Here is a 27,384-nt window from a genome sequence, read left to right as displayed (position 1 = left end):
TACAGCACTGGTGTATTAGTAGCACACCAGAAGGCAATGTCATGTAACTGTTAGACAGTCTGTGAGTTGGCAACAACCAAAGCTGTGTGGGGAAGCCTCAACTCCTGACTGACTAGTTTGCTGCGGGCGAGTGGCGGTAACCACCGTGTGTTGCTGAGGCTGACACACCGTGTCAAAACACGGCAGCTTGTGGTAGCTCACGCACGGCAACGGAGAGCTCCGTGTGTCTGTGGGAGTCAGCATGCGTCTGGCAGGGTCGACTGCGCATGGGTGGAGGAGCTCTCACAACAAGAGTGTGGGAGCAGGCAGCCATGCCGGGCGCACAACCGTGGCAGGCTGTAGGCCAGCGGGTGCATCGTCAACCTTCTCCGCAGTCGGAGTGTGGGAGCTGGCAACAACAAAAGCGGAGTGCTGGTGCGTGGGAGGGACTGCCGTGGGTTGCGGAGCATGCCGCATTGTGGCAAAACACGGCAGCTTGACAGCACCTTCCCACTGCTGATGCGGTAGCTCACGCATGTCAACGGAGGGTGCAGCATGAACATGCGTCTGGCAGGGTCGACTGCGCATCGGTGGTGGAGCTCTCACAGGTGGAGTGTGGGAGCAGGCAGCCGCAGTATCTGCTGAACGCACAACCGTGGCAGGTTGTAGGTTAACAGGTGCAGTGTCAACCTTCTCAGCACGATACTCCTGCATGAAGGAAGCAAGCTGAGACTGCATATCTGCAGTATGGACCACTAGGGTCTATAAAAGACGGCAACAAACGGAGCTACTGTCCGTTGTGACTGAGGGTCTAAAACAGCTGGTGCGGCAACAGACGGAGTTACTGCCTGTTGCGGTACCACCTTGCCTCTCTCGGAAGGTGTGCACAGGGTTGCCAGGTTGGCCTTTTTTCAGGCCAAAAAACCTCGAATTTGACCTATTTAATTGGCCTTCAGTAATATCATGAAAAATATGCGGATATTAAGTACTATATATTTGGCCTTTTTCTACATATAGGTTGGCCTTTTAAAGCTTCCGTTGTTTGAAAGTTGGACTTTTCTCATATAGAAAATCTGGCAACCCTAGGTGTGCAGTCGTCGAAGACTGCAGCGAGTCCGAACTGACCCAGTGGCTACACCTAGGCCGTTGGACTTGCGCGGAAGGGACCGACCTGCACTTAAAAGCTGCAAGATTTGGTCCATGGTTTCTGCGAGAAATCTCTTCCGCAGACGAGGAATAAATGGGCTCTCTCGTCTTTGCGTGGGTGGGGTGATCACGTCGGCAACGTGTGTAGATACACCCGAAACCACGGAGGGAAACGTCTGTTCGTCGATCAAGGCCTGTGGAACCCATAAGTCCTTCGACATTACTTCTCCCCTGGGCATGGGAGCTTGTAAGAGGTATCGGACCAGGTGAACAACTGGCACTAACAGACGAACCCTCGAACGCAACACTGTAACACTTTGCGCATATCACTTTATCACTTTTGATTTTCTGTTTGCACTTATTTCACTGAACTCGAAACTTTAAGTGATTTGTACCTGAAACACGCAATCCTATCCTTCATTAAAAGGTAGTAATTGCGAAAACAGTTTTACAATGCAACAGAAAAACATAATGAAAGATAAAGAATTCAGTGGCTGGAAAAGAGACTAAACACTAGATCAAATAAACTACGTTTAAAATCTCTCACCGCATAAAGCCTGGGAACAAGAATAAAACTCTAGAAACGTTTTACCTTCTTCCCCTATAGCGACTAGGGAGAAGAGTAAAAAACGAGAACAACGTTACCCGCTTGAACGAAACGTTTATTCTCCTCTCTCTCCCTCCGTCTCTATCTCTCTCTCTCTCTCTCTTGACTTAGAACCTGAGAGATGAGCCCAATTATATATCGTTAAAACATATTATTTGTTAAAGGAAAAAAACTGAAAGGTTTCCCAAATAAAAAGTTCCTTTATTAGAATTAAAACCATTTAAGCTAAGAAAGAATGAACGAAACGCTAGAATCGGTTTACTCTTACTGCAACGTGAAACCGTGAAATACTCTCTCTCTATCGTAACGATAGAGCGCATGTTGAACGTTCTGAACGTCAACAACTGCGGAGACTAAACTAAACGTTAGTTCATCTTTGAAAACAGTACGAGACTATCAAAGAAATTCTTTCAAAAACATTAAAATTAAAAAAAAGTATAAATTCTTAAAAGGAAATACGATATGACGGGCTCAATGTTAATTAACTTCGGTTCCAAGTAAGGACCGCCTACTATTAGGAAAGGTCGCATATAAACAAACATAAAAATTTTTTATAAGTTTATAATAAATGGAAAGTTAATCGAAGAGGCCTATAAATGGCGGAGAGATATACAAAAACCTAAACACACTTCCGTCTAAGGGAAGGGTCGGTCATTTAAAAGTGAAAGAGAGTCCATACTCTCTTCGTCACCAACACTTCCGTCTAAGGGAAGGGTCGGCCATTAAAAAGTGAAAGAGAGTCCATACTCTCTTCGTCACCATAATTAAATCTATCCAAAACGAGTTCAAGTTTTGAAATGAAGATAAAACCCCTGCATAGCGAAAGCTAAAAACTGGAATAGTGTACTTCACCAAAACGTTGTGAAAACAAATCCAGTTAGGGACGGCGTATTTAGTAGGTCTTGCCTGTGGCACGACAGAGGAAAAATTGAGTTCTTGTTGACAAGAAGTACTTGAGTACCTGCTCACAGATGGCGCTGTAGTGTACACCCTCACCTGTATAGCGATCGCTGGCGTATCCCGACCTTAGATTTCTGTCGGGCAACAGAGTTGACAGCTACATGATCATCGGGTAAGATTAATATTGAAAAATGGAAATAGATTTGGAAACTAAATATTACATATCTAAAAAAAACTTTTGTATTTTTCCTAACTTTGCAAACACGAGTCCTTTAATAGAAGTATGATTTCAGTGACGCTGGAGATTCTGCTGTTACTTGTCCTTCTTAAAACTAGTGTTGCTCCTACACCTCTGAATTCATGAGCATGTGCGTGTGTGAGCAGGCTCTTTTGGTTCCCCCCCTGTCTCTACTTGTGCTCTATTTACTAACTCTCAAAACCAGATGGTATTGCTGAGAATTTTTATCTTACACCTCACTCTGCTAATGAACAGGTTCTGGAGCAGAGACCTGAAAGATTGAGTTTGCTTCAGGTGGTGTCTTAGTGCCCTTAAAGGACAATGAAGTAAATCGCCCAGATGGTCGGTTGTTTCCCGGAGTAAGTTGGAGAAAGTCTCTAACCTGGGGACATAACTTGTATGGCCAGGTTAAGAGTTTATGCTATGAACTCAGGAAAGAAGGAAAAGGAGACATTTTCCATATATTATGAGAAACAGTACAGCAATACCCTCCTTTATATTGGTTCAACATCCATCAGTTTCGACTTTACGGCTCTTTCCTTACATATTGAATACAAAAATAAAATCCAGCTCACGTCGTTACATCTCACCTTACATCAGTAATGTACAATATTGTACTTGACATGGAAGCTTAATAATGTATCTGGTTTTTATAAAATGATAGCATATTACAAGAACTTTTTCATGTTCCGAACATTTATAAGGAGCGCTTAAGGGACCGTCCACTATGGTGTTTTGACATAACTTTCAGGAATCGAAAATTGTATTATTGTTTCTATGTATGCAGAAGCATATCGTACATGCTCTCCGGAAGTCTCGGCCAATTCTTTTCACAAATAATGAAGATGAAGCGTCTTTAAATAATGACGTCATCTTTACTGTGTCGTGTGCATGACTGCGTTTGACAGAATCATCTTTGCTTGGTTATTTTTTCATACATATAGCTATTTTGTTCACTTACATTTCAAAATCGAGTACGTCTGGCAGAGATGGAAGGCACTGGTAGAGAGTAGGCGAACGCAAACTACGAACAACAAGAACAGCCAGAGTTTCCAAAGACGTATCGAAGTTTCGTTGCAAGTGTGTTTGTTTACTTGCATTTCGTATATACATTGTGTTTTCACAACGTCCTCGTGTACTTTAGAGCAAGGCCAATGCTACCTAAGGTCAAAGAAAGAACAATAAGTAGAGAGAGAGCAACAAAAAAGAACCAAAAATAGAGGAAAACATGAAAAAAAAGAGTACAAAGGTGGAACATTCTAACTAAAACTCTGGCAACAATGAGAGGCTGCTGGCAACTCATGACATCCTTACACCAAGTGTATTAGTAAACTTAGGGTTTAAATGCCTCGTTTAAGGAGCCTTCATGTAGGAATAACCAATAAAACCACAAACTAAGGTTATCATAATAATGTTATCTTGATTTTCTCAAGAAAAAAAGCTAAAATTTATAGTAATTCTTTGGAAGCTCATACTCAGGTACTCCATCCTCTAATTGGGCTCAAGACTGGACTTCAACAGATTTATCTGATCCCAGATTATGACAAAAAGAGAGAAGCTTACCTCTATGTTAGGAGTTGTTTCCAAGACATAGACAGAATTAGCTAACCTTCTAGATATCGTAGGAGACATATCCCATTAGTGTATGAAGTATGAATTGCTCAGATCCAAAGAGAGCATAAAGTCGCTGGCTGGCTAGCAACCCGGGATCGTGATGCTCTGTCTGGTAAGAAGAGCAGAGCATAGAATCCTTGCATCCTGTGACCCAAGGATGAATGAACTACTGCATTACAGCCAAGGAGATTTTCATAGAAGAACCTACAGTACCTTCAGTGAGAACAATGTTCCTGTTAAGGACTATTATAAGTACTGTACAGTAGTGGGTTTGCCTAAACTGACACACTTCCCTTGAAAGGAGTCTGGGGATTGTACACTTTTACTGTTAAGTGAAATAATTACCCATCAACGTTGTACTCACCTGCATCAGTGTCCATTCCAGAGCTCCTTTACATTTCACCGACTGGTCCCAATAGAGGGAAAAAGGCCAGTTATTCTCGCTCTTAAACATGTTATTTTTATAATAAAATAAATTTTTGAATATACTTACCCGGTGATTATATAAGCTGCAGCTCTGCTGCTCGACAGAAAACTCTACGTACAAAATCCGCCAGCGATCGCTATGCAGGTAGGGGGTGTACTTCAACAGCGCCATCTGTCGTGCAGGTACTCAGTACTCAATGTAAACACAGAACTCAATTTTCTCCTCGGTCCACTGGGTCTCTATTGGGGAGGAAGGGAGGGTCCTTTAATATATAATCACCGGGTAAGTATATTCAAAAATTTATTTTATTATAAAAATAACATTTTTCAACATTAAACTTAGCCGGTGATTATATAAGCTGATTCACTCCCAGGGGGGTGGGTAGAGACCAGCAATAAATGTTTACAGTACATTATTATGAGCTAAGGATTTTTTATTTCATTTTAGCAGTTATTCAAAATAACAAACATAAATAAATAAGTACCTGGTAAGGAAGTCGACTTGAACAATTACTCTGCCTTTTTAAGTACGTCTTCCTTACGGAGCCTCGCGATCCTCTTAGGATGCTGAGCGACCCCTAGGAGCTGAAGTATCAAGGGTTGCAACCTCATCAAAACCTCTAATCTAGGCGCTTCTCAAGAAAAGAATTTGACCACCCGCCAAATCAACCAGGATGCGAAAGGCTTCTTAGCCTTCCGGACAACCCAAAAACAACAATAAAAAACATTTCAAGAGAAAGATTAAAAAGGTTATGGAATTAGGGGAATGTAGTGGTTGAGCCCTCACCCACTACTGCACTCGCTGCTACGAATGGTCCCAGGGTGTAGCAGTTCTCGTAAAGAGACTGGACATCTTTAAGATAAAAAGACGCGAACACTGACTTGCTTCTCCAATAGGTTGCGTCCATTATACTCTGCAGAGATCTATTTTGTTTAAAGGCCACTGAAGTTGCGACAGCTCTAACTTCATGTGTCCTTACCTTCAGCAAAGCTTGGTCTTCCTCACTCAGATGGGAATGAGCTTCTCGTATCAACAGTCTGATATAATAGGATAAAGTATTCTTTGACATAGGCAAAGAAGGTTTCTTAATAGAACACCATAAAGCTTCTGACTGTTCTCGTAAAGGTTTAGTTCGTCTTAAATAGAACTTAAGAGCTCTAACAGGGCATAAGACTCTTTCTAGTTCATTTCCAACCATATTTGAAAGGCTTGGAATATCGAACGATTTCGGCCAAGGACGAGAAGGTAGCTCGTTTTTGGCTAGAAAACCAAGCTGTAAAGAACATGTAGCCGTTTCAGATGAAAATCCGATGTTCCTGCTGAAGGCGTGAATTTCACTGACTCTTTTAGCTGTGGCCAAGCAAACCAGGAAAAGAGTCTTTAAAGTGAGATCTTTAAAGGAGGCTGATTGTAGTGGCTCGAACCTTTCTGACATAAGGAATCTTAGTACCACGTCTAAATTCCAACCAGGTGTAGCCAAACGACGCTCCTTCGTGGTCTCAAAAGACTTAAGGAGGTCCTGTAGATCTTTGTTGTTGGAAAGATCTAAGCCTCTGTGACGGAAGACTGATGCCAACATGCTTCTGTAACCTTTGATAGTGGGAGCTGAAAGAGATCTTTCTTTCCTCAGGTATAATAGGAAGTCAGCTATTTGGGTTACAGAGGTACTGGTCGAGGATACTGATACTGACTTGCACCAGTTTCGGAAGACTTCCCACTTCGACTGGTAGACTCTAAGAGTGGATGTCCTCCTTGCTCTAGCAATCGCCCTGGCTGCCTCCTTCGAAAAGCCTCTAGCTCTAGAGAGTCTTTCGATAGTCTGAAGGCAGTCAGACGAAAAGCGTGGAGGCCTTGGTGTACCTTCTTTACGTGTGGCTGACGTAGAAGGTCCACCCTTAGAGGAAGAGTTCTGGGAACGTCCACTAGCCATTGAAGTACCTCGGTGAACCATTCTCTCGCGGGCCAGAGGGGAGCAACTAACGTCAACCTTGTCCCTTCGTGAGAGGCGAACTTCTGCAGTACCTTGTTGACAATCTTGAACGGGGGGAATGCATATAGGTCTAGATGTGACCAATCCAGTAGAAAGGCATCTATATGAACTGCTGCTGGGTCCGGGCTTGGTGAGCAATATATTGGGAGCCTCTTGGTCATCGAGGTTGCGAAGAGATCAATGGTAGGCTGGCCCCATGTGGCCCACAGTCTCTTGCACACATCCTTGTGTAGGGTCCATTCTGTTGGAATGATTTGTCCCTTCCGACTGAGGCAATCTGCCATGACATTCAAGTTGCCTTGGATGAACCTCGTTACTAGAGAAAGGTTTAGATCTTTTGACCAGGTGAGGAGGTCCCTTGCGATATCGTACAACGTCATAGAATGGGTCCCTCCTTGCTTGGAGATGTATGCCAAAGCCGTGGTGTTGTCCGAATTCACCTCCACCACTTTGCCTTGAAGGAGGGACTTGAAGCTTTTCAAGGCCAGATGAACTGCCAGTAGCTCCTTGCAGTTGATATGTAACGTTCTTTGATGGGAGTTCCAAGTTCCCGAGCATTCCCGACCGTCTAATGTCGCACCCCAGCCCGTGTCCGATGCGTCCGAGAAGAGAACGTGGTTGGGGGTCTGAACAGCCAGGGGCAGACCCTCTCTGAGGCTGATACTGTCCTTCCACCAAGTCAGGGACGACTTCATCTTCTCGGAAATGGGGATCGAGACCGCTTCTAGCGTCTTGTCCTTTTTCCAGTAAACAGCTAGGTGAAATTGAAGGGGACGGAGGTGTAGTCTCCCTAACGAAACGAACTGTTCCAGGGATGATAGCGTCCCTATCAGACTCATCCACTGTCTGACTGAACATCGTTCCTTCTTCAGCATGTTCTGGATGCATACCTGGGCTTGACTTGTTCTGGGGGCCGACGGAAAAGCCCGAAAAGCTTGACTGTGAATCTCCATCCCTAAATACACAATAGTTTCGGATGGGACCAGTTGAGACTTTTCCATATTGACCAGGAGACCCAATTCCTTGATCAGATCTAGAGTCCACTTTAGATTCTCCAGACAGCGACGACTGGAAGAGGCTCTTAGAAGCCAGTCGTCCAAATAGAGGGAGGCTCTGATGTCCGCTAAATGAAGGAATTTGGCTATATTCCTCATCAGCCTCGTAAACACAAGAGGAGCTGTGCTTAGGCCAAAGGCTTGAAATTGGTAGACAACCTTTTCGTAAACGAATCTCAGAAAAGGTTGGGAGTCTGGGTGGATGGGGACGTGAAAGTATGCGTCCCTTAGGTCTAAAGAGACCATCCAGTCTTCCTTTCTGACCGCTGCTAGAACGGACTTTGTGGTCTCCATGGCGAACGTCTGCTTTGTGACAAAGACATTCAGCGCACTGACGTCTAGCACCGGCCTCCACCCTCCTGTCTTCTTTACCACTAAGAAGAGACGGTTGTAGAAGCCCGGGGATTGATGGTCCCGAACTTTGACTACCGCTCCCTTTTCTAGTAAGAGAGACACCTCCTGCTTCAAAGCTCGTCTCTTGTCTTCCTCTCTGTACCTGGGAGAGAGATCGATGGGACAAGTTGCTAGAGGGGGTTTGCGTACAAACGGGATCTTGTACCCTTCTCTGAGCAACTTCACAGATTGTGCATCTGCGCCTCTTTTCTCCCAGGTCTGCCAGAAGTTCTTGAGTCTGGCTCCCACTGCTGTCTGAAGAAGGAGGCAGTCAGACTCTGCCTTTAAAGGACTTGGTACCTTTCTTCTTCCCACGTCTCCCTTCGGCACGAGCACCTCCTCTGCTGGAGGCTCTGCCACGAAAGGGCGGAATGAATCTGGACGCTGGAGTGTCCATCCTGGGTCTTGACAAGGTAGGCAAAGGGGTGGCTTTGCGGGCAGAGGACGCAACCAGGTCATGGGTGTCCTTCTGAATCAAAGAGGCAGCAATCTCCTTAATCAAGTCCTCTGGAAAAAGGCACTTTGAGAGAGGAGCAAAAAGAAGTTCTGATCTCTGACACGGTGTTACTCCAGCTGACAGGAAAGAGCAAAGGTTCTCCCGTTTCTTGAGGACCCCGGATACGAACGAAGCCGCAAGCTCACTAGATCCGTCACGTATGGCCTTGTCCATGCAGGACATTATGAGCAAGGAAGATTCCTTGTCAGACGGGGAGATCTTCCTGCTCAAAGCTCCCAGACACCAGTCCAAAAAGTTAAAGACCTCGAAGGCTCTAAACACTCCTTTCAACAGATGGTCTAGGTCCGTAGGAGACCAGCATATCTTAGAGCGTCTCATGGCTAGCCTGCGGGGAGAGTCTACCAGGCTTGAGAAGTCGCCCTGGGCAGAGGCAGGAACTCCCAAGCCGAGAACTTCTCCCGTGGCATACCAGACGCTCGATCTGGAAGAGAGTTTCGCAGGGGGAAACGTAAACGCTGTCTTCCCTAGGTTCTTTTTGGACTGCATCCAATCTCCTAAAACTCGTAAAGCTCTCTTGGACGAGCGGGCGAGGACGAGTTTCGTAAAGGCAGGCGCGGATGACTGCGTACCTAAAGCAAACTCTGACGGAGGAGAGCGTGGAGCCGCAGACACAAACTGGTCCGGATACATCTCTTTGAACAGAGCAAGAACTTTTCTAAAGTCCAAAGAGGGTTGCGTGGTCTTGGGTTCGTCAAGGTCCGTATGTGGGTCATCAATGTGTGCCGCGTCGTCATCATCAGAGTCCATCATCTGAGAATTGAGGAGGAAGCGGCAAAGGAGTAGGAATCGGCTGGTCAGCTGTGTCCGGCAGCACGGGTGCACGCGTGACTGAACCGGACGCAACGTCATGGAACTGTTGCCCAGTCTGTGAACTGGCAACAACCATAGCAGCGCGGGGACGCATAGCGTCTACTCCAGACTGTCTAGTCTGATGTGGGCGAGCAGAGGTAACCACACTGGGTTGCGGAGGTTGACGCACCGCGTCAAAACAAAACAACTTAGACTGTTGTTGTACCTCGCGAACGTCAACGGAAGGTTCCGTGCGTCGCTGAACGTCAACATGCGGCTGGCAGGGTACACTGGAACGCATGGGTGGCGGGACTCTCTCAGCTGGAGTGCGGCAGAAGGTCGCCTCAGCGTCCACAGGACGCACAACCGTGGGTGGTTGTAGGCTAGAGGTTGGTGCAGCGTCAACCTTCTCCGCACGAAAGTCCTGCATCAATGACGTTAACTGAGACTGCATGGTCTGCAGCAAAGACCACTTAGGGTCTACAGGAGCAGGTGCGGCAACAGACGGTGTGACTGCCTGATGCGGTACCGCTTTGCCTCTCTTAGGAGGTGAGCAGTCGTCGGAAGACTGCAGCGAGTCCGAACTGACCCAGTGGCTACAACTGGGCCGTTGGACTTGCGCGGAAGGGACCGACTTGCGCTTAAGAGGCCGCGAGACCTTGGTCCATGGTTTCTTACGAGAAACCTCTTCCGCAGACGAGGAATAAATGGGCTCTCTCGTCTTTGTGTGGGTGGGGCGATCTTGGGTAGATACGCCCGAAACCACGGAGGGAACGTCTGTTCGCTGATTAAAGCCTCTCGAACCCTTTGGTCGTACGACATTGCTTCTCCCCTGGACTTGGGAGCTTGCAAGAGGTCCCGGACTGGGAGGACGACAGGCACGAACAGACGAACCCTCAAGCGCAACACTATCCACAACACTATCACTCACTTTATCACTACCCACTGCACTCTTACACTTCAGCTCCTTGACGTCTGCCATGAGCTGGTTACGGTCACTAGCCAAGGACTCGACTCTCTCACCCAGAGCTTGGATGGCACGCATCATATCTGCCATCGAAGGTTCTTGAGTGCTAGAAGGGGGATCAGGAGCAACCACTACAGGGGAAGGAATAGGTTGTGGGGCATGAGGAGAGGAAAATTCAACGGAGCGAGACGAACTTCTCCTGACTCTATCTCTCTCTAGCCTACGTGTATATTTCTGGAATTCGATAAAATCGAATTCCGAAAGCCCAACGCATTCCTCACATCGATCTTCCAATTGACAGGTTTTATCCCGACAATTGGAACAAACGGTGTGAGGATCGATAGAGGCCTTCGGAAGACGCCTTGAACAGTCCCTAGCATTACACTTCCTGAACTTAGGGACTTGAGAAGGGTCAGCCATTTTGAATTAGTCAAAGGGGAATTCAAAAACTATCCAAAGTCATCAACAAATAATCCGATATCAACAAAAGAATGCAAGGATGTATTGAAGATAAAGCCTGCAAAGCGAAAGCTCAAAACTAGAAACGTGTACTTCACCAAAAAGATGTGAAAACCAATCCAGTTAGCAACAGCGAATTAGTAGGTCTTGCCGGTGGCACGACAGAGAGAAAATTGAGTTCTGTGTTTACATTGAGTACTGAGTACCTGCACGACAGATGGCGCTGTTGATGTACACCCCCTACCTGCATAGCGATCGCTGGCGGATTTTGTACGTAGAGTTTTCTGTCGAGCAGCAGAGCTGCAGCTTATATAATCACCGGCTAAGTTTAATGTTGAAAACTTAATGTTATGATGTAAATGCTTTCTTAGAAATGATGCTTCTGTCCTGGAAGGAGCGAGGCTTGCTACATCATTTACTGGCCAACTACCAAAGGTCCTATGGATAATAAATTGTAAACAGGGATTTGTAGGAGAAAATCTAAAGATAGTGTCCCTTCCAGATACCTTCCTTCAACACTAGAGCAACTGAATGGCTCTATCTGGAGGCTATAGTTGTACCCATCCCATGAGCTCTAGACAGGGCTAAGGCCAATGGCTCTCCTCCTAAGTTCTCTGTAGGCTTTATTGATGACTTCACAAAACCAGAATAGGATGGTATTTCCTTTTTGGCCTGCATGATCTTGTTCATTTTATGTAAGAGCCTCACTGGCCCTACAAGACACAGAAGCAAGTCGGTAGGATTAACGGTCACCTCCTCCTGTAATGATAGTGAAAAGGATTCAAACCTAGAATCACTGACCGATGGGAACGAGACCTGTCTCCACCCTAGGGAATATGACACTAAGTATAACAGACCATTCAGCTCTCCCCCTCTTTTGATCGAAGCTAAGGCTAACAGAAATACTGTCTTAAGAGTAAGATCACTGTCTGAGACTTACGTCAAGGGTTTGTAAGGAGCCTAAAGGAGTAAAAAGACTTTAGTCACATTCCAAACTGGGGGATTTTATTTCATGAGAGACAAGAGGAAGAAATTTACTCCTCTTATTCTGAAGACTTGGATCAAGGCTGAGTGATAAAGCTTAACCTCCAAAACCGAGAAGAGTTCCTCAACCCACAGGTACACAAGAAAATCTGCATCCTTTGAAACCAAAGCTTAGAATAGAGAAGTGATCTTCTTATGACATCAATCAATGAGGATTGCCCACTTTGCTTGGTAGACTACTGGTGATAACTTTTGGAGGCATCCAGATAGTTGCTTTGCAGTAGGTTGCAAAAATCTTTTCTCTCGGAAGATACTGGATAACTTTCAACTGTGAAGACAGCCAGTTCACTACAATATGGTATTTCTTTATGTGTGACTCGCATAAGAGGTTGTACAAAGTTGGGAGTTCTCTTGGAACTTCTGTCAGTAGACTAAGGTCTGGGTATCACTCTTCGTGCGGCTATTTCAGCATCACCATTGTTAGTTGAGTGGGTGTCATACAACCTCTGCTGATCACTTTCCTTATGAAACAGAATAGTGAGAAGCATAGATATTGAGGCTGTCCAGCAGGTGTTGAAATGCATCCTCCAGTACCTCAGCTTGGTCCAGCACTAGGAGGCAATACACTGTTAGTTTGCCATTGAGGCATGTGACAAACATGCCTACTTGAATATCCCACAAGTCTGAAGTTACCTTGCAACTAAAGGATTCAGACTTTTCTGAATCCGCAGCTTGATTGCGACAGCTTAGATTTTTGCCGATTAAGTTAGTTTCCCTAGGAAGAAATGTGCCAACAGGGTTACTATGTTGTCCTCCAACTATGGGTGCATAATCACTCTTAACTGGCAAGGAGATCAAGAAACTGACCCATCCTCTGGCCCCACTTATTGACATAAGGCACTACAGGTACTGTAATGTTATTACTCATCAACACTACCAAGTGTTTTTTTTTTATCTCCGATTAGACCTCCTCTAAGTCCTAAGTCCACAGACCTGACGTTAAGCAAGTACAAATATGCACTGCCTACTCTCTCTGGCAACTGGACTTCAGAGGCCACTGCATGGAACAAAGGTGTAACCTTCCTTGTGGGATCCGACATTCCAGGGAAGACCAATGCCCAAGTAGTCTCTTCCAGTTCTTTGCTATAAGGAATTCCCATGTCAGGAAGGGTGTTGTCTGCCTTGCGATGGGAAGACTTTTCCTTGGACCACTATACTCTTCCCAAATAGACAAGGTTCTGACGTGAGGTGAGAATGGACTTCTTAAGATTTATCCAGATTCCCAGATCCTGACAAAATTTGAGAAGGTCCCTGTAGAGTAGAACCTAGCACTCTGACTCCGCCAACAACAGCCAATCATCAAGGTTCCAGGTAAGTCTTATTCCCATCTTCTGAACCCAGGTTGAGACCAGTGTGAACACACTCATGAACATTTGGGGTGCTGTGGGAAGTCCAAAGCAGAGAACTCAAAACTGGACCTTCCTTGTTTGGTGGGCAACCCAAAGGAGCTTTCTCAAGTTCCAGTGAACTCAAATTTGGAAGTACTGTATGTCTTTCAGGTCTATGGGCAGTAAAAATCCCTTCAGTCTTGTTGCTTGTGGGACCATAATGGGGGTGACCTTCTTGAACTTACTGTAGTTTGAAGAACAAGTGGGACAGGTCACTGACTGGTCTCCAACCTCCCAACAGCTTTTGAACCAGGAACAAGTTGATGTAGAATTCTGGAGAAGAGTTATTGACCCCCTCAACCATTTCTTGTCTGGTATCTATTTGACCTTCTTCCAAAGGAATGGGTCTTTGACGTAACCTTTCGAATGTAATGAGCGGTTCAGCAACTTTGGAGTGAGTTGGTGAAGGGAAGGCAGTACTTGACACACAAAACCTCCCCTGTCTAAGGTTCTGCCTTATGGAACTGCCAACCTTGTCCACCGACTCGATAAGATTCCCCTGCCAGGTGGTGGTATATTTTGCCACTCTTAACGAGGCCATTAACTACTATATTTCATAGTGGTCTGTCACCTCAAACTGTTATCCCTAAAGCCTTTCCTAATTCCAACTCTTGCATTGGGTGACTCCATGAAGAAGTGATCAGTGGGGAAAAGTGATATGCACCAAGTACCTGATCAGTGCAGGTCACTCTTGGGTCAAGTTCTTTTCTGAAGGTAGTACCTCATTCGAGGCTTGAACTACCGATTCACGATCCTGAGTGATTTAATTCTCATTCCCATAAGAACGTTTCCCAGTGGAAGAACGCAAGTGCTATTACCTTGGCATTCTTGCAGACAAGTCTTCCCTACTCAATGAATTATCTACTGGCTGATCATGATTATGAAGAGGACTAGGTGACCCAATATCCACTGATATATATCCTCTTCAATTGGGAAATGAGAGCAAGAAATGATGTTCATTTGCCTTGAAGGGTGGGTTGTATGCGATATATGCCCACTCTCCCTCAAGTTTCTCCGGAGACTGGGCTTCTTTATAGAGGTGCGCACCCGTTTAAGTGCGTCATATCATATGAAAGGCACCCATCCCATGGAGAGCGTTCACATGCTGGAGAGCACACATATATTGCGCGGGAGATGGAAGGGGAGCGTGTGCGTGTTGTGGAGCGTGAGTGACCAGATGATTCCTCCATAACTAGAGTTCGCACTCTTTAAATAGCAACCACTGGTTTGTGCATGCTAGCAGGGGAGAACCATCTATGATGGTGAACAGGTGACTTCTCAAGTGTGAGGAGAACACCCTATGCAACCACGAGCTGGTAAGCTTACATGATCATGTGAGCTCGATCGATGTGAATATCTTAAGAGGGCATAGAATCGGCAACTTTAGGCGCAAGCGCGCAAACATTTTGAGAGAGTAAATTGCAGTGATCAGAGCTCGTGTGACGAATCCATCTCATAGTCAAGCGATTGCTTTCGTTACCTATATTTTTTCAGGCTACCCTATTCATGACCTCAGTGATGGTATGCTGCCAAGCAAGCACGTGCTTGAAAAGTGATACTGTAAGTGGAATGCTTGTTAAAAGTAGTCGCAATAGGCAATCACGATGATTGAACATGTAGCACATTCGCTGATGAGTACAATGGTTGAGCATGGTCCCTGAACCTGCTGGTGTTCTTGAGAACGCACTGAACGCATTTGCCAATGTGTGATGACCACGCTTGTATAGGTGATCGCTATGAGTGCGTCTATCTAGATGCTTGCAATTGTGGAGGTAAGTGCAATTATTACGCATGTCTAAATGCAAGAGGTAATTGCAATTACTGTGGCTGTCTAAATGCAAGCAACTTTGGAGGAGAGCATGATGAGCACAAACTTATAGGGTGAGAGTGATAAGCTATTTCTTGAGGGTGAGCACAACGAGGGCAAAAGAGTTTACTAAGGTGAATTCTTCACAGAAGGACGAGTTGAATATATATGAATTGTAAAGGAAGGAATGTGAATAACTTTTCCTTCTACACTGTCGTCATTTTTACTTCTGTTGTCTGTGGTCCTGAGACCACAGATATGGAGGGTAATTCTACATCAGGTATTTTTACCTGCTTAGTGGGTAGGGAAGATCCCTGCTTATTACTGATGGCTAGTAGTAATTTTTGTCTACTGGATGCATTTTACACCTAAGGAAAGCCACAGTTTCCTCAAGGAGATTTTCTCAGTCTCCTGAGGAATTTCAGGCTGAATATTAAGAGAAATGAGAGATTACTACACACACTGCGGGGAAGCAATCATAAATACTTCTGTTTTTTTCCCAAGGCATTATCACTATCTTCGTCACACCAATGGAGGGAGACTGTGGAAGGTCAAAACTCAAATTACCAGGAGGAGGAAGAGGTCCGACAGATTTTCTGTTTGGAGAAAAAACCCAACTAAGATTGACCCATTTTGGCTTCTTTTACTGCTCTGACAGCCAAATTCTGTAATCATTAAAGATGCTGCACTTTCATCAAGCCACTCCAGGGCAGAAACATGTGTCCATTGGGTGGTTTTTTTTTTCTCTGTTACCACACACTTGCACAGCTAAACAAAAGAAAAAGATTAAACAGCCAAAGTAAGAGCACCGAGAGTAACATCTGTACACCTCAGCGGCTGATATCAAAGTGGCGTCTCAGTGTCCTGGCGAGGGGGCAGGCCTTCCCACACCACCCTCCAGTAACCACTGACACACTTTGTTAAAATGATATTTTAATTATAAAATAAATTTTTTAATATACTTACCCGGTGAATATATAATAGCTGCAACTCTGCGGCTCGACAGACAACATGCTTAAAAAACTCGCGAGCGATCGCTATGCAGGTTGCGGGTGTGCCCACCAGCGCCAACTGTCGGCCAGATACCACTCTCGATTGTAAACAAAACCTTCAATACTTCTCGTCCCGCTGCGTCTCTATTGGGGAGGAAGGGAGGGTCGTTTAATTTATATATTCACCGGGTAAGTATATTCAAAAATTTATTTTATAATTAAAATATCATTTTTAAATATTTAACTTAGCCGGTGAATATATAATAGCTGATTCACACCCAAGGAGGTGGGTAGAGACCAGAGTTAATTAAGTTTACAGCGTATAAGCTAAGAGTTTTTTCATTTTGACAGTTATCAATATAACAAAACCAAAATAAATAGGTACCTGGTAAGGAAGTCGACTTAGACGATTACTCTGCCTTGTAAGTCTGTCTTCCTCACGGAGCCCAGCGATCCTCTTAGGATGCTGACAGACTCCCAGGAGCTGAAGTATCAAGGGCTGCAACCCATACAACAGGACCTCATCAAACCCCTAATCTGGGCGCTCTCAAGAAATGACTTTGACCACCCGCCAAATCAACCAGGATGCGAAAGGCTTCTTAGCCTTCCGAACAACCCATAAAAACAACATTAAAAAAACATTTCAAGAGACAGATTAAAAGGATATGGAATTAGGGAATTGTAGTGGTTGAGCCCTCACCCACTACTGCACTCGCTGCTACGAATGGACCCAGTGTGTAGCAGTTCTCGTAAAGAGTCTGGACATCTTTCAAGTAAAATGACGCGAACACTGACTTGCTTCTCCAAAAGGTCGCGTCCATGATACTTTGCAGAGATCTATTTTGCTTAAAGGCCACGGAAGTTGCTACAGCTCTAACCTCGTGCGTCTTAACCTTAAGCAAAGATCGGTCTTCCTCACTCAAGTGTGAATGAGCTTCTCGTATTAACAATCTGATAAAATATGACAAAGCATTCTTTGACATAGGTAAGGATGGCTTCTTAACCGAACACCATAATGCTTCAGATTTACCTCGTAAAGGTTTAGTACGAGCTAAATAGAACTTAAGAGCTCTAACAGGGCATAATACTCTCTCTAGTTCATTGCCTACGATCTCCGATAAGCTAGGAATATCGAAAGATTTAGGCCAAGGACGAGAAGGCAGCTCATTCTTGGCTAGGAAACCAAGCTGCAGAGAACAAGTGGCTTTTTCTGACGAAAAACCGATGTTCTTGCTGAAGGCATGAAGCTCACTGACTCTTTTAGCCGAGGCCAAGCATACCAGGAAAAGTGTCTTAAGAGTGAGATCTTTCAGGGAGGCTGAATGTAAAGGCTCAAACCTGTCTGACATGAGGAATCTTAGGACCACGTCTAAATTCCACCCAGGCGTAGCCAAACGACGTTCCTTAGAGGTCTCAAAAGACTTAAGGAAGTCTTGCAGATCTTTATTGTTGGAAAGATCTAAGCCTCTATGCCGGAAGACCGAGGCCAACATGCTTCTGTAGCCCTTGATCGTGGGAGCTGAAAGGGAGCGAACTTTTCTCAGGTATAAGAGAAAATCAGCGATTTGGGCTACAGAGGTACTGGACGAGGATACGGACACTGACTTGCACCAGTCTCGGAAAACTTCCCACTTCGATTGGTAAACTCTAATGGTAGAAGCTCTCCTCGCTCTTGCAATCACACTGGCTGCCTCCTTCGAAAAGCCTCTAGCTCTCGAGAGTCTTTCGATAGTCTGAAGGCAGTCAGACGAAGAGCATGGAGGCTTTGGTGTACCTTCTTTACATGCGGCTGATGTAAAAGGTCTACTCTTAGAGGAAGACTTCTGGGAAAGTCTACCAGCCATCGAAGTACCTCGGTGAACCATTCTCTCGCGGGCCAGAGGGGAGCAACTAACGTCAACCTTGTCCCTTCGTGAGAGGCGAATTTCTGCAGTACTGTACCTTGTTGACAATCTTGAATGGTGGGAATGCGTAAAGATCTATGTGTGACCAATCTAGGAGAAAGGCATCTAGCCTATATGTATTGCTGCTGGGTCTGGGACTGGAGAGCAATAGATTGGAAGCCTCTTGGTCAACGAGGTTGCAAAGAGATCTATGGTGGGTTGACCCCAAGTCGCCCAAAGTCTCTTGCACACATCCTTGTGGAGGGTCCATTCGGTTGGAATTACTTGACCTTTCCGACTGAGACAATCTGCTAGAACGTTCAAGTCGCCCTGGATGAACCTCGTTACTAGGGAGATGCCTCGATCTCTTGACCAGATGAGCAGGTCCCTTGCGATCTCGTACAGAGTCAGTGAGTGGGTACCTCCCTGTTTGGAAATGTACACCAAGGCTGTGGTGTTGTCCGAGTTGACCTCCACCACCTTGCCTCGAAGGAGACTCTCGAAGCTTATCAAGGCCAGGTGAACTGCCAAAAGCTCCTTGCTGTTGATATGCATGCTCCTCTGACTCGAGTTCCACAGACCTGAGCATTCCCGACCGTCCAGCGTCACGCCCCAGCCCAAGTCCGATGCGTCTGAGAAGAGAACGTGGTTGGGTTTCTGAACTGCTAGGGGAAGACCCTCTCGTAGACTGATATTGTCTTTCCACCAAGTCAGAGACCGCCTCTAGCATCTTGTCCTTTTTCCAGTGAAAAGCTAGATGGAATTGTAGAGGTCGGAGGTGTAGCCTTCCTAGCGAGACAAATTGCTCCAGGGATGATAGCGTTCCTACCAGACTCATCCAATTCCTGACTGAGCAACGTTCTTTCTTCAACATCTTTTGGATGACGAGCAGGGCTTGATCTATTCTGGGGGCTGACGGAAAAGCCCGAAAAACTGGACTGTGAATCTCCATCTCTAAATACAGAATAGTTTGGGATGGGATCAGCTGGGACTTTTCCAAGTTGACTAGGAGTCCCAATTCCTTGGTCAGATCTAGAGTCCAATTGAGATCCTTCAGACAGCGATGACTGGAAGAGGCTCTGAGAAGCCAGTCGTCCAAATAAAGGGAGGCTCGGATGTCCGATAAATGGAGGAATTTTGCCACATTCCTCATAAGCCTCGTAAACACGAGAGGAGCCGTGCTTAGGCCTAAGCACAGGGCCCGAAACTGGTACACCACATCGTCGAAGACGAATCTCAGAAAAGGTTGGGAATCTGAGTGAATGGGGATGTGGAAGTAAGCGTCCCTTAGGTCGAGAGAGACCATCCAGTCTCCCTTTCTGACCGCTGCTAAGACTGACTTTGTGGTCTCCATGGTGAACTTCGTCTTTGTGACAAAGACATTCAGAGCACTTACGTCTAGCACTGGTCTCCAACCTCCTGTCTTCTTCGGTACTAGGAAGAGACGGTTGTAAAACCCCGGTGATTGAAGGTCCGAGACTTTGACCACCGCTCCCTTCTCTAGTAAAAGAGACACGTCCAGTTTCAGGGCTTGTCTCTTTGCTTCCTCTCGGTACCTGGGAGAGAGATCGATGGGGGACGTCGCTAGAGGAGGTCTGCGTACAAAAGGGATTTTGTACCCCTCTCTGAGCAACCTCACAGATTGTTGATCTGCGCCTCTCTTCTCCCAGGCTTGCCAGAAGTTCTTGAGTCTGGCACCTACTGCTGTCTGAAGTTGCGGGCAGTCAGACTCTGCCCCGCGAGGACTTGGATCCTTTCCTCTTTCCTCTCTTCCCTTCGGCACGAGCACCTCCCCTGCTGGGGGCTCTGCCACGAAAGGGCGGAATAAACCTGGATGCTGGAGTGTCTATCCTAGGTCTAGCAGACAAGGCAGGCAAAGGGGGAACTTTGCGAGCCGAGGACGCAACCAAATCGTGGGTGTCCTTCTGCACTAAAGACAAGGCTATTTCCTTAACTAAGAGTTCAGGAAACAAGAACTTAGACAAAGGCGCAAAGAGTAGCTCAGATCTTTGACAGGGCGTCACTCCTGCTGATAGAAAAGAGCACAGAGACTCTCGTTTCTTTAGGACTCCTGACGTGAATGAGGCGGCAAGCTCGTTGGATCCATCGCGGACGGCCTTGTCCATGCAGGACATAATGAGTAAGGAGACATCCCTATCGGCTGATGAGATTTTCCTACTCAGGGCTCCCAAACACCAGTCCAGGAAGTTAAAAACTTCAAAAGCCCTAAAGATGCCTTTAAGTAGATGGTCCAGGTCTGAGGATGACCAACTAATCTTCGAGCGTCTCATGGCAAGGCGGCGGGGAGAGTCTACAAGACTTGAGAAGTCGCCCTGGGCAGAGGCAGGAACTCCCAAGCCGAGAACTTCTCCCGTGGCATACCAGACGCTCGATCTAGACGAGAGTTTAGATGGGGGGAAGGCAAAGGCCGTCTTCCCTAAACTCCTCTTGGTTTCCAACCAATCGCCTAACAGCCGTAAAGCTCTCTTGGATGAGCGAGAGAGAACGAGTTTTGTAAAGGCTGGCATGGCAGCAGGAACGCCTAAAACAAACTCAGACGGCGGCGAACGAGGAGCCACAGAGATAAAGTGTTCAGGGAACAACTCTATAAAAACAAGCATGACTTTTTTAAAGTCCATAGATGGTGGAACTGCTCTAGGCTCATCTAAATCTGAAGGCTGATCCTCAGGCTGGGGTTCAGCAACGTCCTCATCTGAAAGTTCCTCATCTGATAACTGATGAGAAAACGGCAAAGGGGTAGGCAACGTTTGACCCGCAGCGTCCGGCCGCACTGGTGCATAAGTGACGGAGCAGGACGCAGCGTCCTGAAACTGCTGAACAGTCTGGGAACTGTCAACAACAACAGGTGCGCGAGGACGCACAGCGTCCACCCAAGACTGTTTAGACCGTCTGGGTTGTGCAGTCAACACCACACTGGGTTGCAGAGGTTGACGCACCGCGTCAAAACAAGTCAACTTTGATGGTTGGTGAACGTCCTGAACGTCACCAGTCGCATCAGTGAGTTGCCTAACGTCAACGTGCGGCTGGAAATCCACACGGGACCGCATCGGGGGAGGTACAACCCCAACTGGTTGACGCGAGAAAGCTACATCAACGTCAACAGGACGCACAACAGAACGCTTGGATGGCTGACGGCCAGTATCTCCATGAGAAAAACGGCTAGGTTCAACGGAAACCTTTTCTGCGTTGTAGTCTTCCATAAAGGACGCAAGCTTAGACTGCATGTCCTGCAGTATAACCCATTTAGGGTCTACGGAAACGGGTGCGGTAACAGACGGGGTTAGCGACTGAGACGGCACAACTTTGCCTTTCTTAGGCGGCGAGCAGTCATCAGATGACGGCAACGGGTCCGAACTGTCCCAGTGACTACATCCGGGACGTTGGACTTGTCCTGAAGGGACCGACTTGCGTTTCAAAGGTCTAGAGACCTTGCTCCATGGTTTCTTACGTGAAACGCCTTCGGACGACGAGGTAAAAATGGGCTCTCTCGTCTTATGGTAGGGGCGATCTTGACGAGATCCGCCTGATACCAAAGAGGGAACGTCTGTTCGCTGATCAAGGCCTCTCGAACCCATAAGTCGTACGACATTGCTTCTCTCCTGGGCTTGGGAGCTTGCAAGAGGTCCCGGACTAGGTGAACGACAGGCACGAACAGACGAACCCTCGGTCGCAACACTGTTCACAACACTTTGCGTAACACTAAGCACTTTCCCACTTTCCGCCGTGGCACTTTGGCACTTGAGTTCCTTCACGTCAGCCATGAGTTGATTACGGTCACTTGCTAAAGCCTCAACTCTCTCCCCCAAGGCATGAATAGCACGCAACATGTCTTGCATAGACGGCTCCTGAGTGCTAGGAGGGGGGTTAGGAACAACCACTACAGGGGAAGGATTAGGTTCAGGGGCATGTGGAGAGGAAAAATCTACGGACCTAGATGAACTTCTCCTTACCCTATCTCTCTCTAGTCTGCGTGTATATTTATCAAATTCGATCCAATCGAATTCCGAAAGGCCCACGCATTCCTCACACCGAACTCCCAATTGACAGGTTTTACCCCGACAATTGGAACAAACAGTATGAGGGTCGAGAGAAGCCTTTGGAAGACGCCTATTACAGTCCCTAGCATTACACTTTTGAAACTTAGGAACTTGAGAAGGGTCAGCCATTTTGAATTAGTCAAAGAAAATTCCAAAAACGATCTAAGTCATCAACAAATAATCCGATTCAAAAAAGAGTTCAAGAGTTTATGTTGAAGAAAAACACCTGTACTGCGAAAGCTCAAACCAAATTAAAGTACTTCACCAAATATGATGGGAAAACTCCAGGTTCTACAGCGAGTAAAAGTATGTCTTGTCGTCAACGTCGACAGAGAAGAATTGAAGGTTTTGTTTACATTCGAGAGTGGTATCTGGCCGACAGTTGGCGCTGGTGGGCACACCCGCAACCTGCATAGCGATCGCTCGCGAGTTTTTTAAGTATGTTGTCTGTCGAGCCGCAGAGTTGCAGCTATTATATATTCACCGGCTAAGTTAAATATTTAAAAATGCTAACAGCTGAATTCTAGCCAAGCTGAAATCATACTCCTATTAAATGACAGGGTTTGTATTCGCGTAGGAAAAAATGTTTTTGCCAAATCACAATCATATACAGTACAGGTATGCAAATTTCTTTAGAAATGAAGTTTTCCCTTATGGAAATAATTTTAAGCGATTAACTTCCCAAAGTCCAATCGCCTACATTCATTTCGAATGAGATAATGTTTTGGCATCTTCAAGCTGTTCTTACAAAGCTCTTTTCATTGGGATGCCTCTGTAGTTCAACTGTGAACATTTCAATTGTCTTAAATGCCCAAAATGTGATAGTTATTGTATGTTACAGAAGAACACGTTTTTGTAGGTGGCACAATAAATCTTATAGTACTGTATTCCAAAGACAAACACATGAAGTTGTTCCTACACGGAGTCCGTACTCAGCATCTCCAAACAATGAGGCAAGACACTTGGCTTTCAGGACAGAGAAACACCCCTCAGCTCATATGTAAGAATACGGCACCCTAATTGGTTAGGTTACGTTGGGGCCTTAGGTTAGGACTTACCCGGCTATTAGTTTCCCTAGTGAAACATGCTTTTCCGGAATGTTTTGATAATGTTTTTACTTTTCTTACCAAAAATTAATGCCCTCACTAAAAATACCCTAGGAAAATACATCTGGAAGACTATATTTTACCATATTTACGAGCAGTGAGTAATAGCGTACAAAGTTATTTTTTTTACATTCTTTGTTCACTGTACTTTAATTACGCTATATATTTAAAATAAGCCATGTCAATCTTCTTCCCTAATGTCATAATGGATGCCTTTTTCAAGATACCATTTGCCATGACATCATCCTATCTAGTCTTTACATTTACAAATTGACATAGTAGACTAATACAGTAAATGCCTCTATTTTCTATATCCATATTGAAATTTAATAGATGATTCTAAATTTTACAGTTAGGTTTAATTGAACATCATAACTAATATCATTAGGAAGTACTGTAGCCGTTACCTACTTTAAGAAACAAAGCGAGTGAGCTCTCAGCAGGTGCGTTCACAAACCATTGTCATCAGGACATCTTTCTTTCTTGTAGAATTGTGGGTTTTGTAAATTGTACAGATCATGGACAGAGAAACCCTGTATTTCTCCCATTTTACTCTTTTTTTTCTTTACCATAAAAATATTTTCTTCTTACTGGAGTATTTCAAGTGTTAATAAAAGGATGCTGGGCAAGATAAAAATGGTCAGGAATACATAAAACCCAAAACTTAAGGTAAAAATAGACCAAACCAAACTAGAGGGGTACTCAGTAGAGCGCAGACCTCTGTCGCGACAACTTACATGTATTAATTGCTGTTCAAATATGGACAAAGTTTGAAGTCTCTGAGACAACAATGTTCAAACTTATGGCTGATTGCGTGATATGGACATTTTGCTCGTCTGTGATCTTGATATCAAAAAATGTAGTCAATTCCAGCTCTTTAAATAAGTTTAAAATCCCTACAAGTTTCATTACTTTATGATTAAAATTATGGCCGTATGGTTGATGACCAGAATTTGACCTTTTGTTGACCTTCACCTATGAATTTAACATGTATGAATTGGCATAGATTTTCATACACTCAAATATGAACCAAGTTTGAAGTCTGGGACAACGATGTCCAAACTTATGGCTGATTATGCGAATTGGACATCTTGCTTCTAATAATAATAATAATAACAACGATAAGGCTGGGGTATAATAACTTGCGTATTGATGAATCAAAATATGAAGTCTACCGTATTTCTCACTCTTAACTCCATCATTTACATTTTGGAGACTGATGGTGAGTTATTGCGCATGCGATGCTTACCTTCGTGTTTGCCAGCAGTTCTGTTTTTTGTATGACATGATTATTACCTGGCTTTTTTAACCAATGACTAGCTTCCAAATATTTATACACAAGTTCCCAGATGTTGTACTACAACAGCCTTTTTTTCACACTCCTGTCACAAGACAAAAAATATTCATAGAGTTAAATGGGTATTGTGTAAATCAGTTCAACTTAAATTATGTCACAAGCCAAAGGGCCTAAAGAAAGAGTGGCACCATTTTTGTTGAATATAAACTGTTGTCATTCTTTTAGTTCCCAGGTCAAAGCATGAGGTAGATTGGAAAAGCACGGGGGCAACCTGGATCACAGCTGTCACATAGCAAAAGGATACCACCTATCTCCCAAGCGGAAGCTCCTGGCCCTCATAGAGACGGGTGCCATAAAAATTCACCCTTAAAAGTACAGTAGAGTGAGGGGAGTCGGGCATGGGAGACGGTCGCGTGCCCTTGTCGCCGCTGGGCGACCATTACGCTCAAAAGACACTCCACTAGGTTGCGATCGTAGTATTAACCTTTGCCTTAGACATACAATGTGAGACAAGTATTGTGTGTGTGCCCCTCCCTCTTACTTGACTTGGATAGAAATTAAGACTGTAATGTTTAGTTAATAAGTCAGATTTGAGACTTAGATATAAATTGCTCTTCTACAGATGGAAGATTAATAGTAACTGGCTCTGAGTACGCTCTCCCAGTGTATGTCTATTATTTATGAATTAATTACCACTGTAATGAACTGATCAAATCATTTGAAAGTAAGCGGGAAACTTGGATTTCTTCTGTTATGAATTTCCAAGATTTAAAGTTCTATTTCACTCGATTTGAAGAAGATTTAAGTTCATATTTTTGTGAAAATTAACTTAGACAATAAATCTTCTTTCGATGTAAAAATCGTCTAATTCACCACCTCTTATCCTATTATTATGTAATAAACCCATGCCTCCTGAGAGACTGACACGCCCCTTCAGTTTCCGCCACCATCACATAGACATCTCCAAGAGGGAAGTTCAATCTATTTCAAAATTTGGTATTATTATAGAAATACACAGGACAAACTTTACTAATACAATGCTTCTGTAAAGATTGTAATTTACTTTTGTTTAGCCCCCGCCTAGGGATTGTGACCTGGGAACTACTAGATTAGGTTAGGTGGGTTAGCTAGGTTCTGTGCCCTTTTACAAATCTCAGGAGCTAAAAAATCCCATTTCGTCCTATTTTCAGCCATTTACATGAACCATATAGTTTTCCAACTGGTAATCTTGTTTATTTTACATTTCTGACCATTTTCATTGCTGCAAATCATTCGTTAATATTTCCCAACCCAAAAACCCTGGTTTCCCACTGGGGTCCCCCATAATTATCTTATCATAAGGGGGTCCAAAAACTCACGAACGAGTGGTTTGCCCCAATAACCATGGTCAGAAATGCATAAAACACAAGACAGCCAGTATTTGGTTAGAAATTAAAGTATCATACATTTACCGTAAATGCTTGTAGGATCATCTGATTAAATACTTTCCTTTTTTAGAGAATGTGGCATTTTACTTTCCATAATCTTATTTTGTTTACCAAAAGCTCTCCATCCCATACTTACCCTTCTTTTAATTTAGGTCTCGTGTCCTGGGAAAACACTTACTGTCTCTCCCAAGTACGTATATTCATTAACAATGTCTAGAAGTTTGTCCCTGACTCTTATTTGTTGTCTATCTGCATTTTTATTGAACATTATCTTAATTTTACTCATATTCCTTTTCAGTCCAACATTCTGTATTTCTATTAAACTTCTATCATATATAGTTCCTCCCACGATTCACTAAACACAACTATGTCATCTACAAATCTTAAGTTGTTAGGATATTGCTCATTAATATTAATTCCATTTTCCCAATATAAACTTTAAAAAAAGTCTTCTAGACATGTTGTGAATATTTTAGGACACCAATTCTTAATGCAATCAAAAACTTCATTTTCTGATGAAGATAATAAGGATTTGACAAATTGTTTAATTCAGTATAAGAGGTTCAACTGTTAAATGTCTTTCGCCTGTGTTTATGTGACAATTTATGGAAAATACGATAGTAAAATCAAACCGAAATGAGGACTCCCACAGCAGGATCCGGGGCTCACAGACTCTAGATATGGCTATCACTAGCTTTAACGCAACTCAAGACATATGACTGGAATTATAAGAGAGTGATTTTGTTATATGGAAGAATCTAAATGCTATGTTTAATGATTCACGCCTTAAATTGGAGGGTTAGCAACCCGGTAAACATTGAGACAACACCACACCGAATACGAGTATACACCAATTACATAACTCTGTTTTTTATTATAAACGTCATTATTTACCTTTAAAATTAAACTTAGGAAACCTCGAATAGTTACCCGAGATGTTAATATCTTCGAAAACACTATTTTCAACCTAAAAACACGCAGGTTGTGAGGAGCTTCAACAAGCAATTCTAACAACTCAGCGTACAACCTAGAAACTGAGAAACAGCGTTGCCATTTCTACATTTGTATACGCGCTGCATGAGCTTCTAAAATCACGCCAGAAAAAAACGCTAAATCCTTTCTTAAGATATAAAAATAACAAAGCAGAAATTGTTTGAATATATTGAAGTTTTGAAGAAAGGCTTAGATTTAAAAACACTGTATGTTGTGCTGGATTTGTCTGAAAGGCGTCAAATAGGCAATAGTGCAACCGTGCCAGCTAGGAAAAATTCGCTAAATTCTCCAGAAACAGGCCACTTCTA

At 44.4% G+C, this 27,384-nt stretch overlaps 1 protein-coding gene across 2 annotated transcripts in view; it reads right to left on the bottom strand.

Moving 5' to 3' along the window:
• The window catches only part of LOC137616277 (uncharacterized), a 58,991-nt gene extending 31,877 nt beyond the window's left edge, over positions 1-27,114 (bottom strand). Inside the window, exon 1 of one of the 2 annotated variants that reach the window (XM_068345905.1) lies at positions 26,978-27,114. The gene's annotated coding sequence lies outside the window, so the exon portion shown is untranslated. The remainder of the gene's footprint in view (positions 1-26,977) is intronic. The other variant, XM_068345906.1, reaches the window with a different exon arrangement.
• Between the last annotated feature and the right edge of the window lie 270 nt (positions 27,115-27,384).

The sequence above is a fragment of the Palaemon carinicauda genome, chromosome 22, assembly GCF_036898095.1.
Source record: "Palaemon carinicauda isolate YSFRI2023 chromosome 22, ASM3689809v2, whole genome shotgun sequence".
In the NCBI taxonomy this organism is placed as follows: domain Eukaryota; kingdom Metazoa; phylum Arthropoda; class Malacostraca; order Decapoda; family Palaemonidae; genus Palaemon; species Palaemon carinicauda.
Note: the sequence above shows the minus strand (reverse complement) of the source record. Positions and strands in the feature narration are given on the sequence as shown.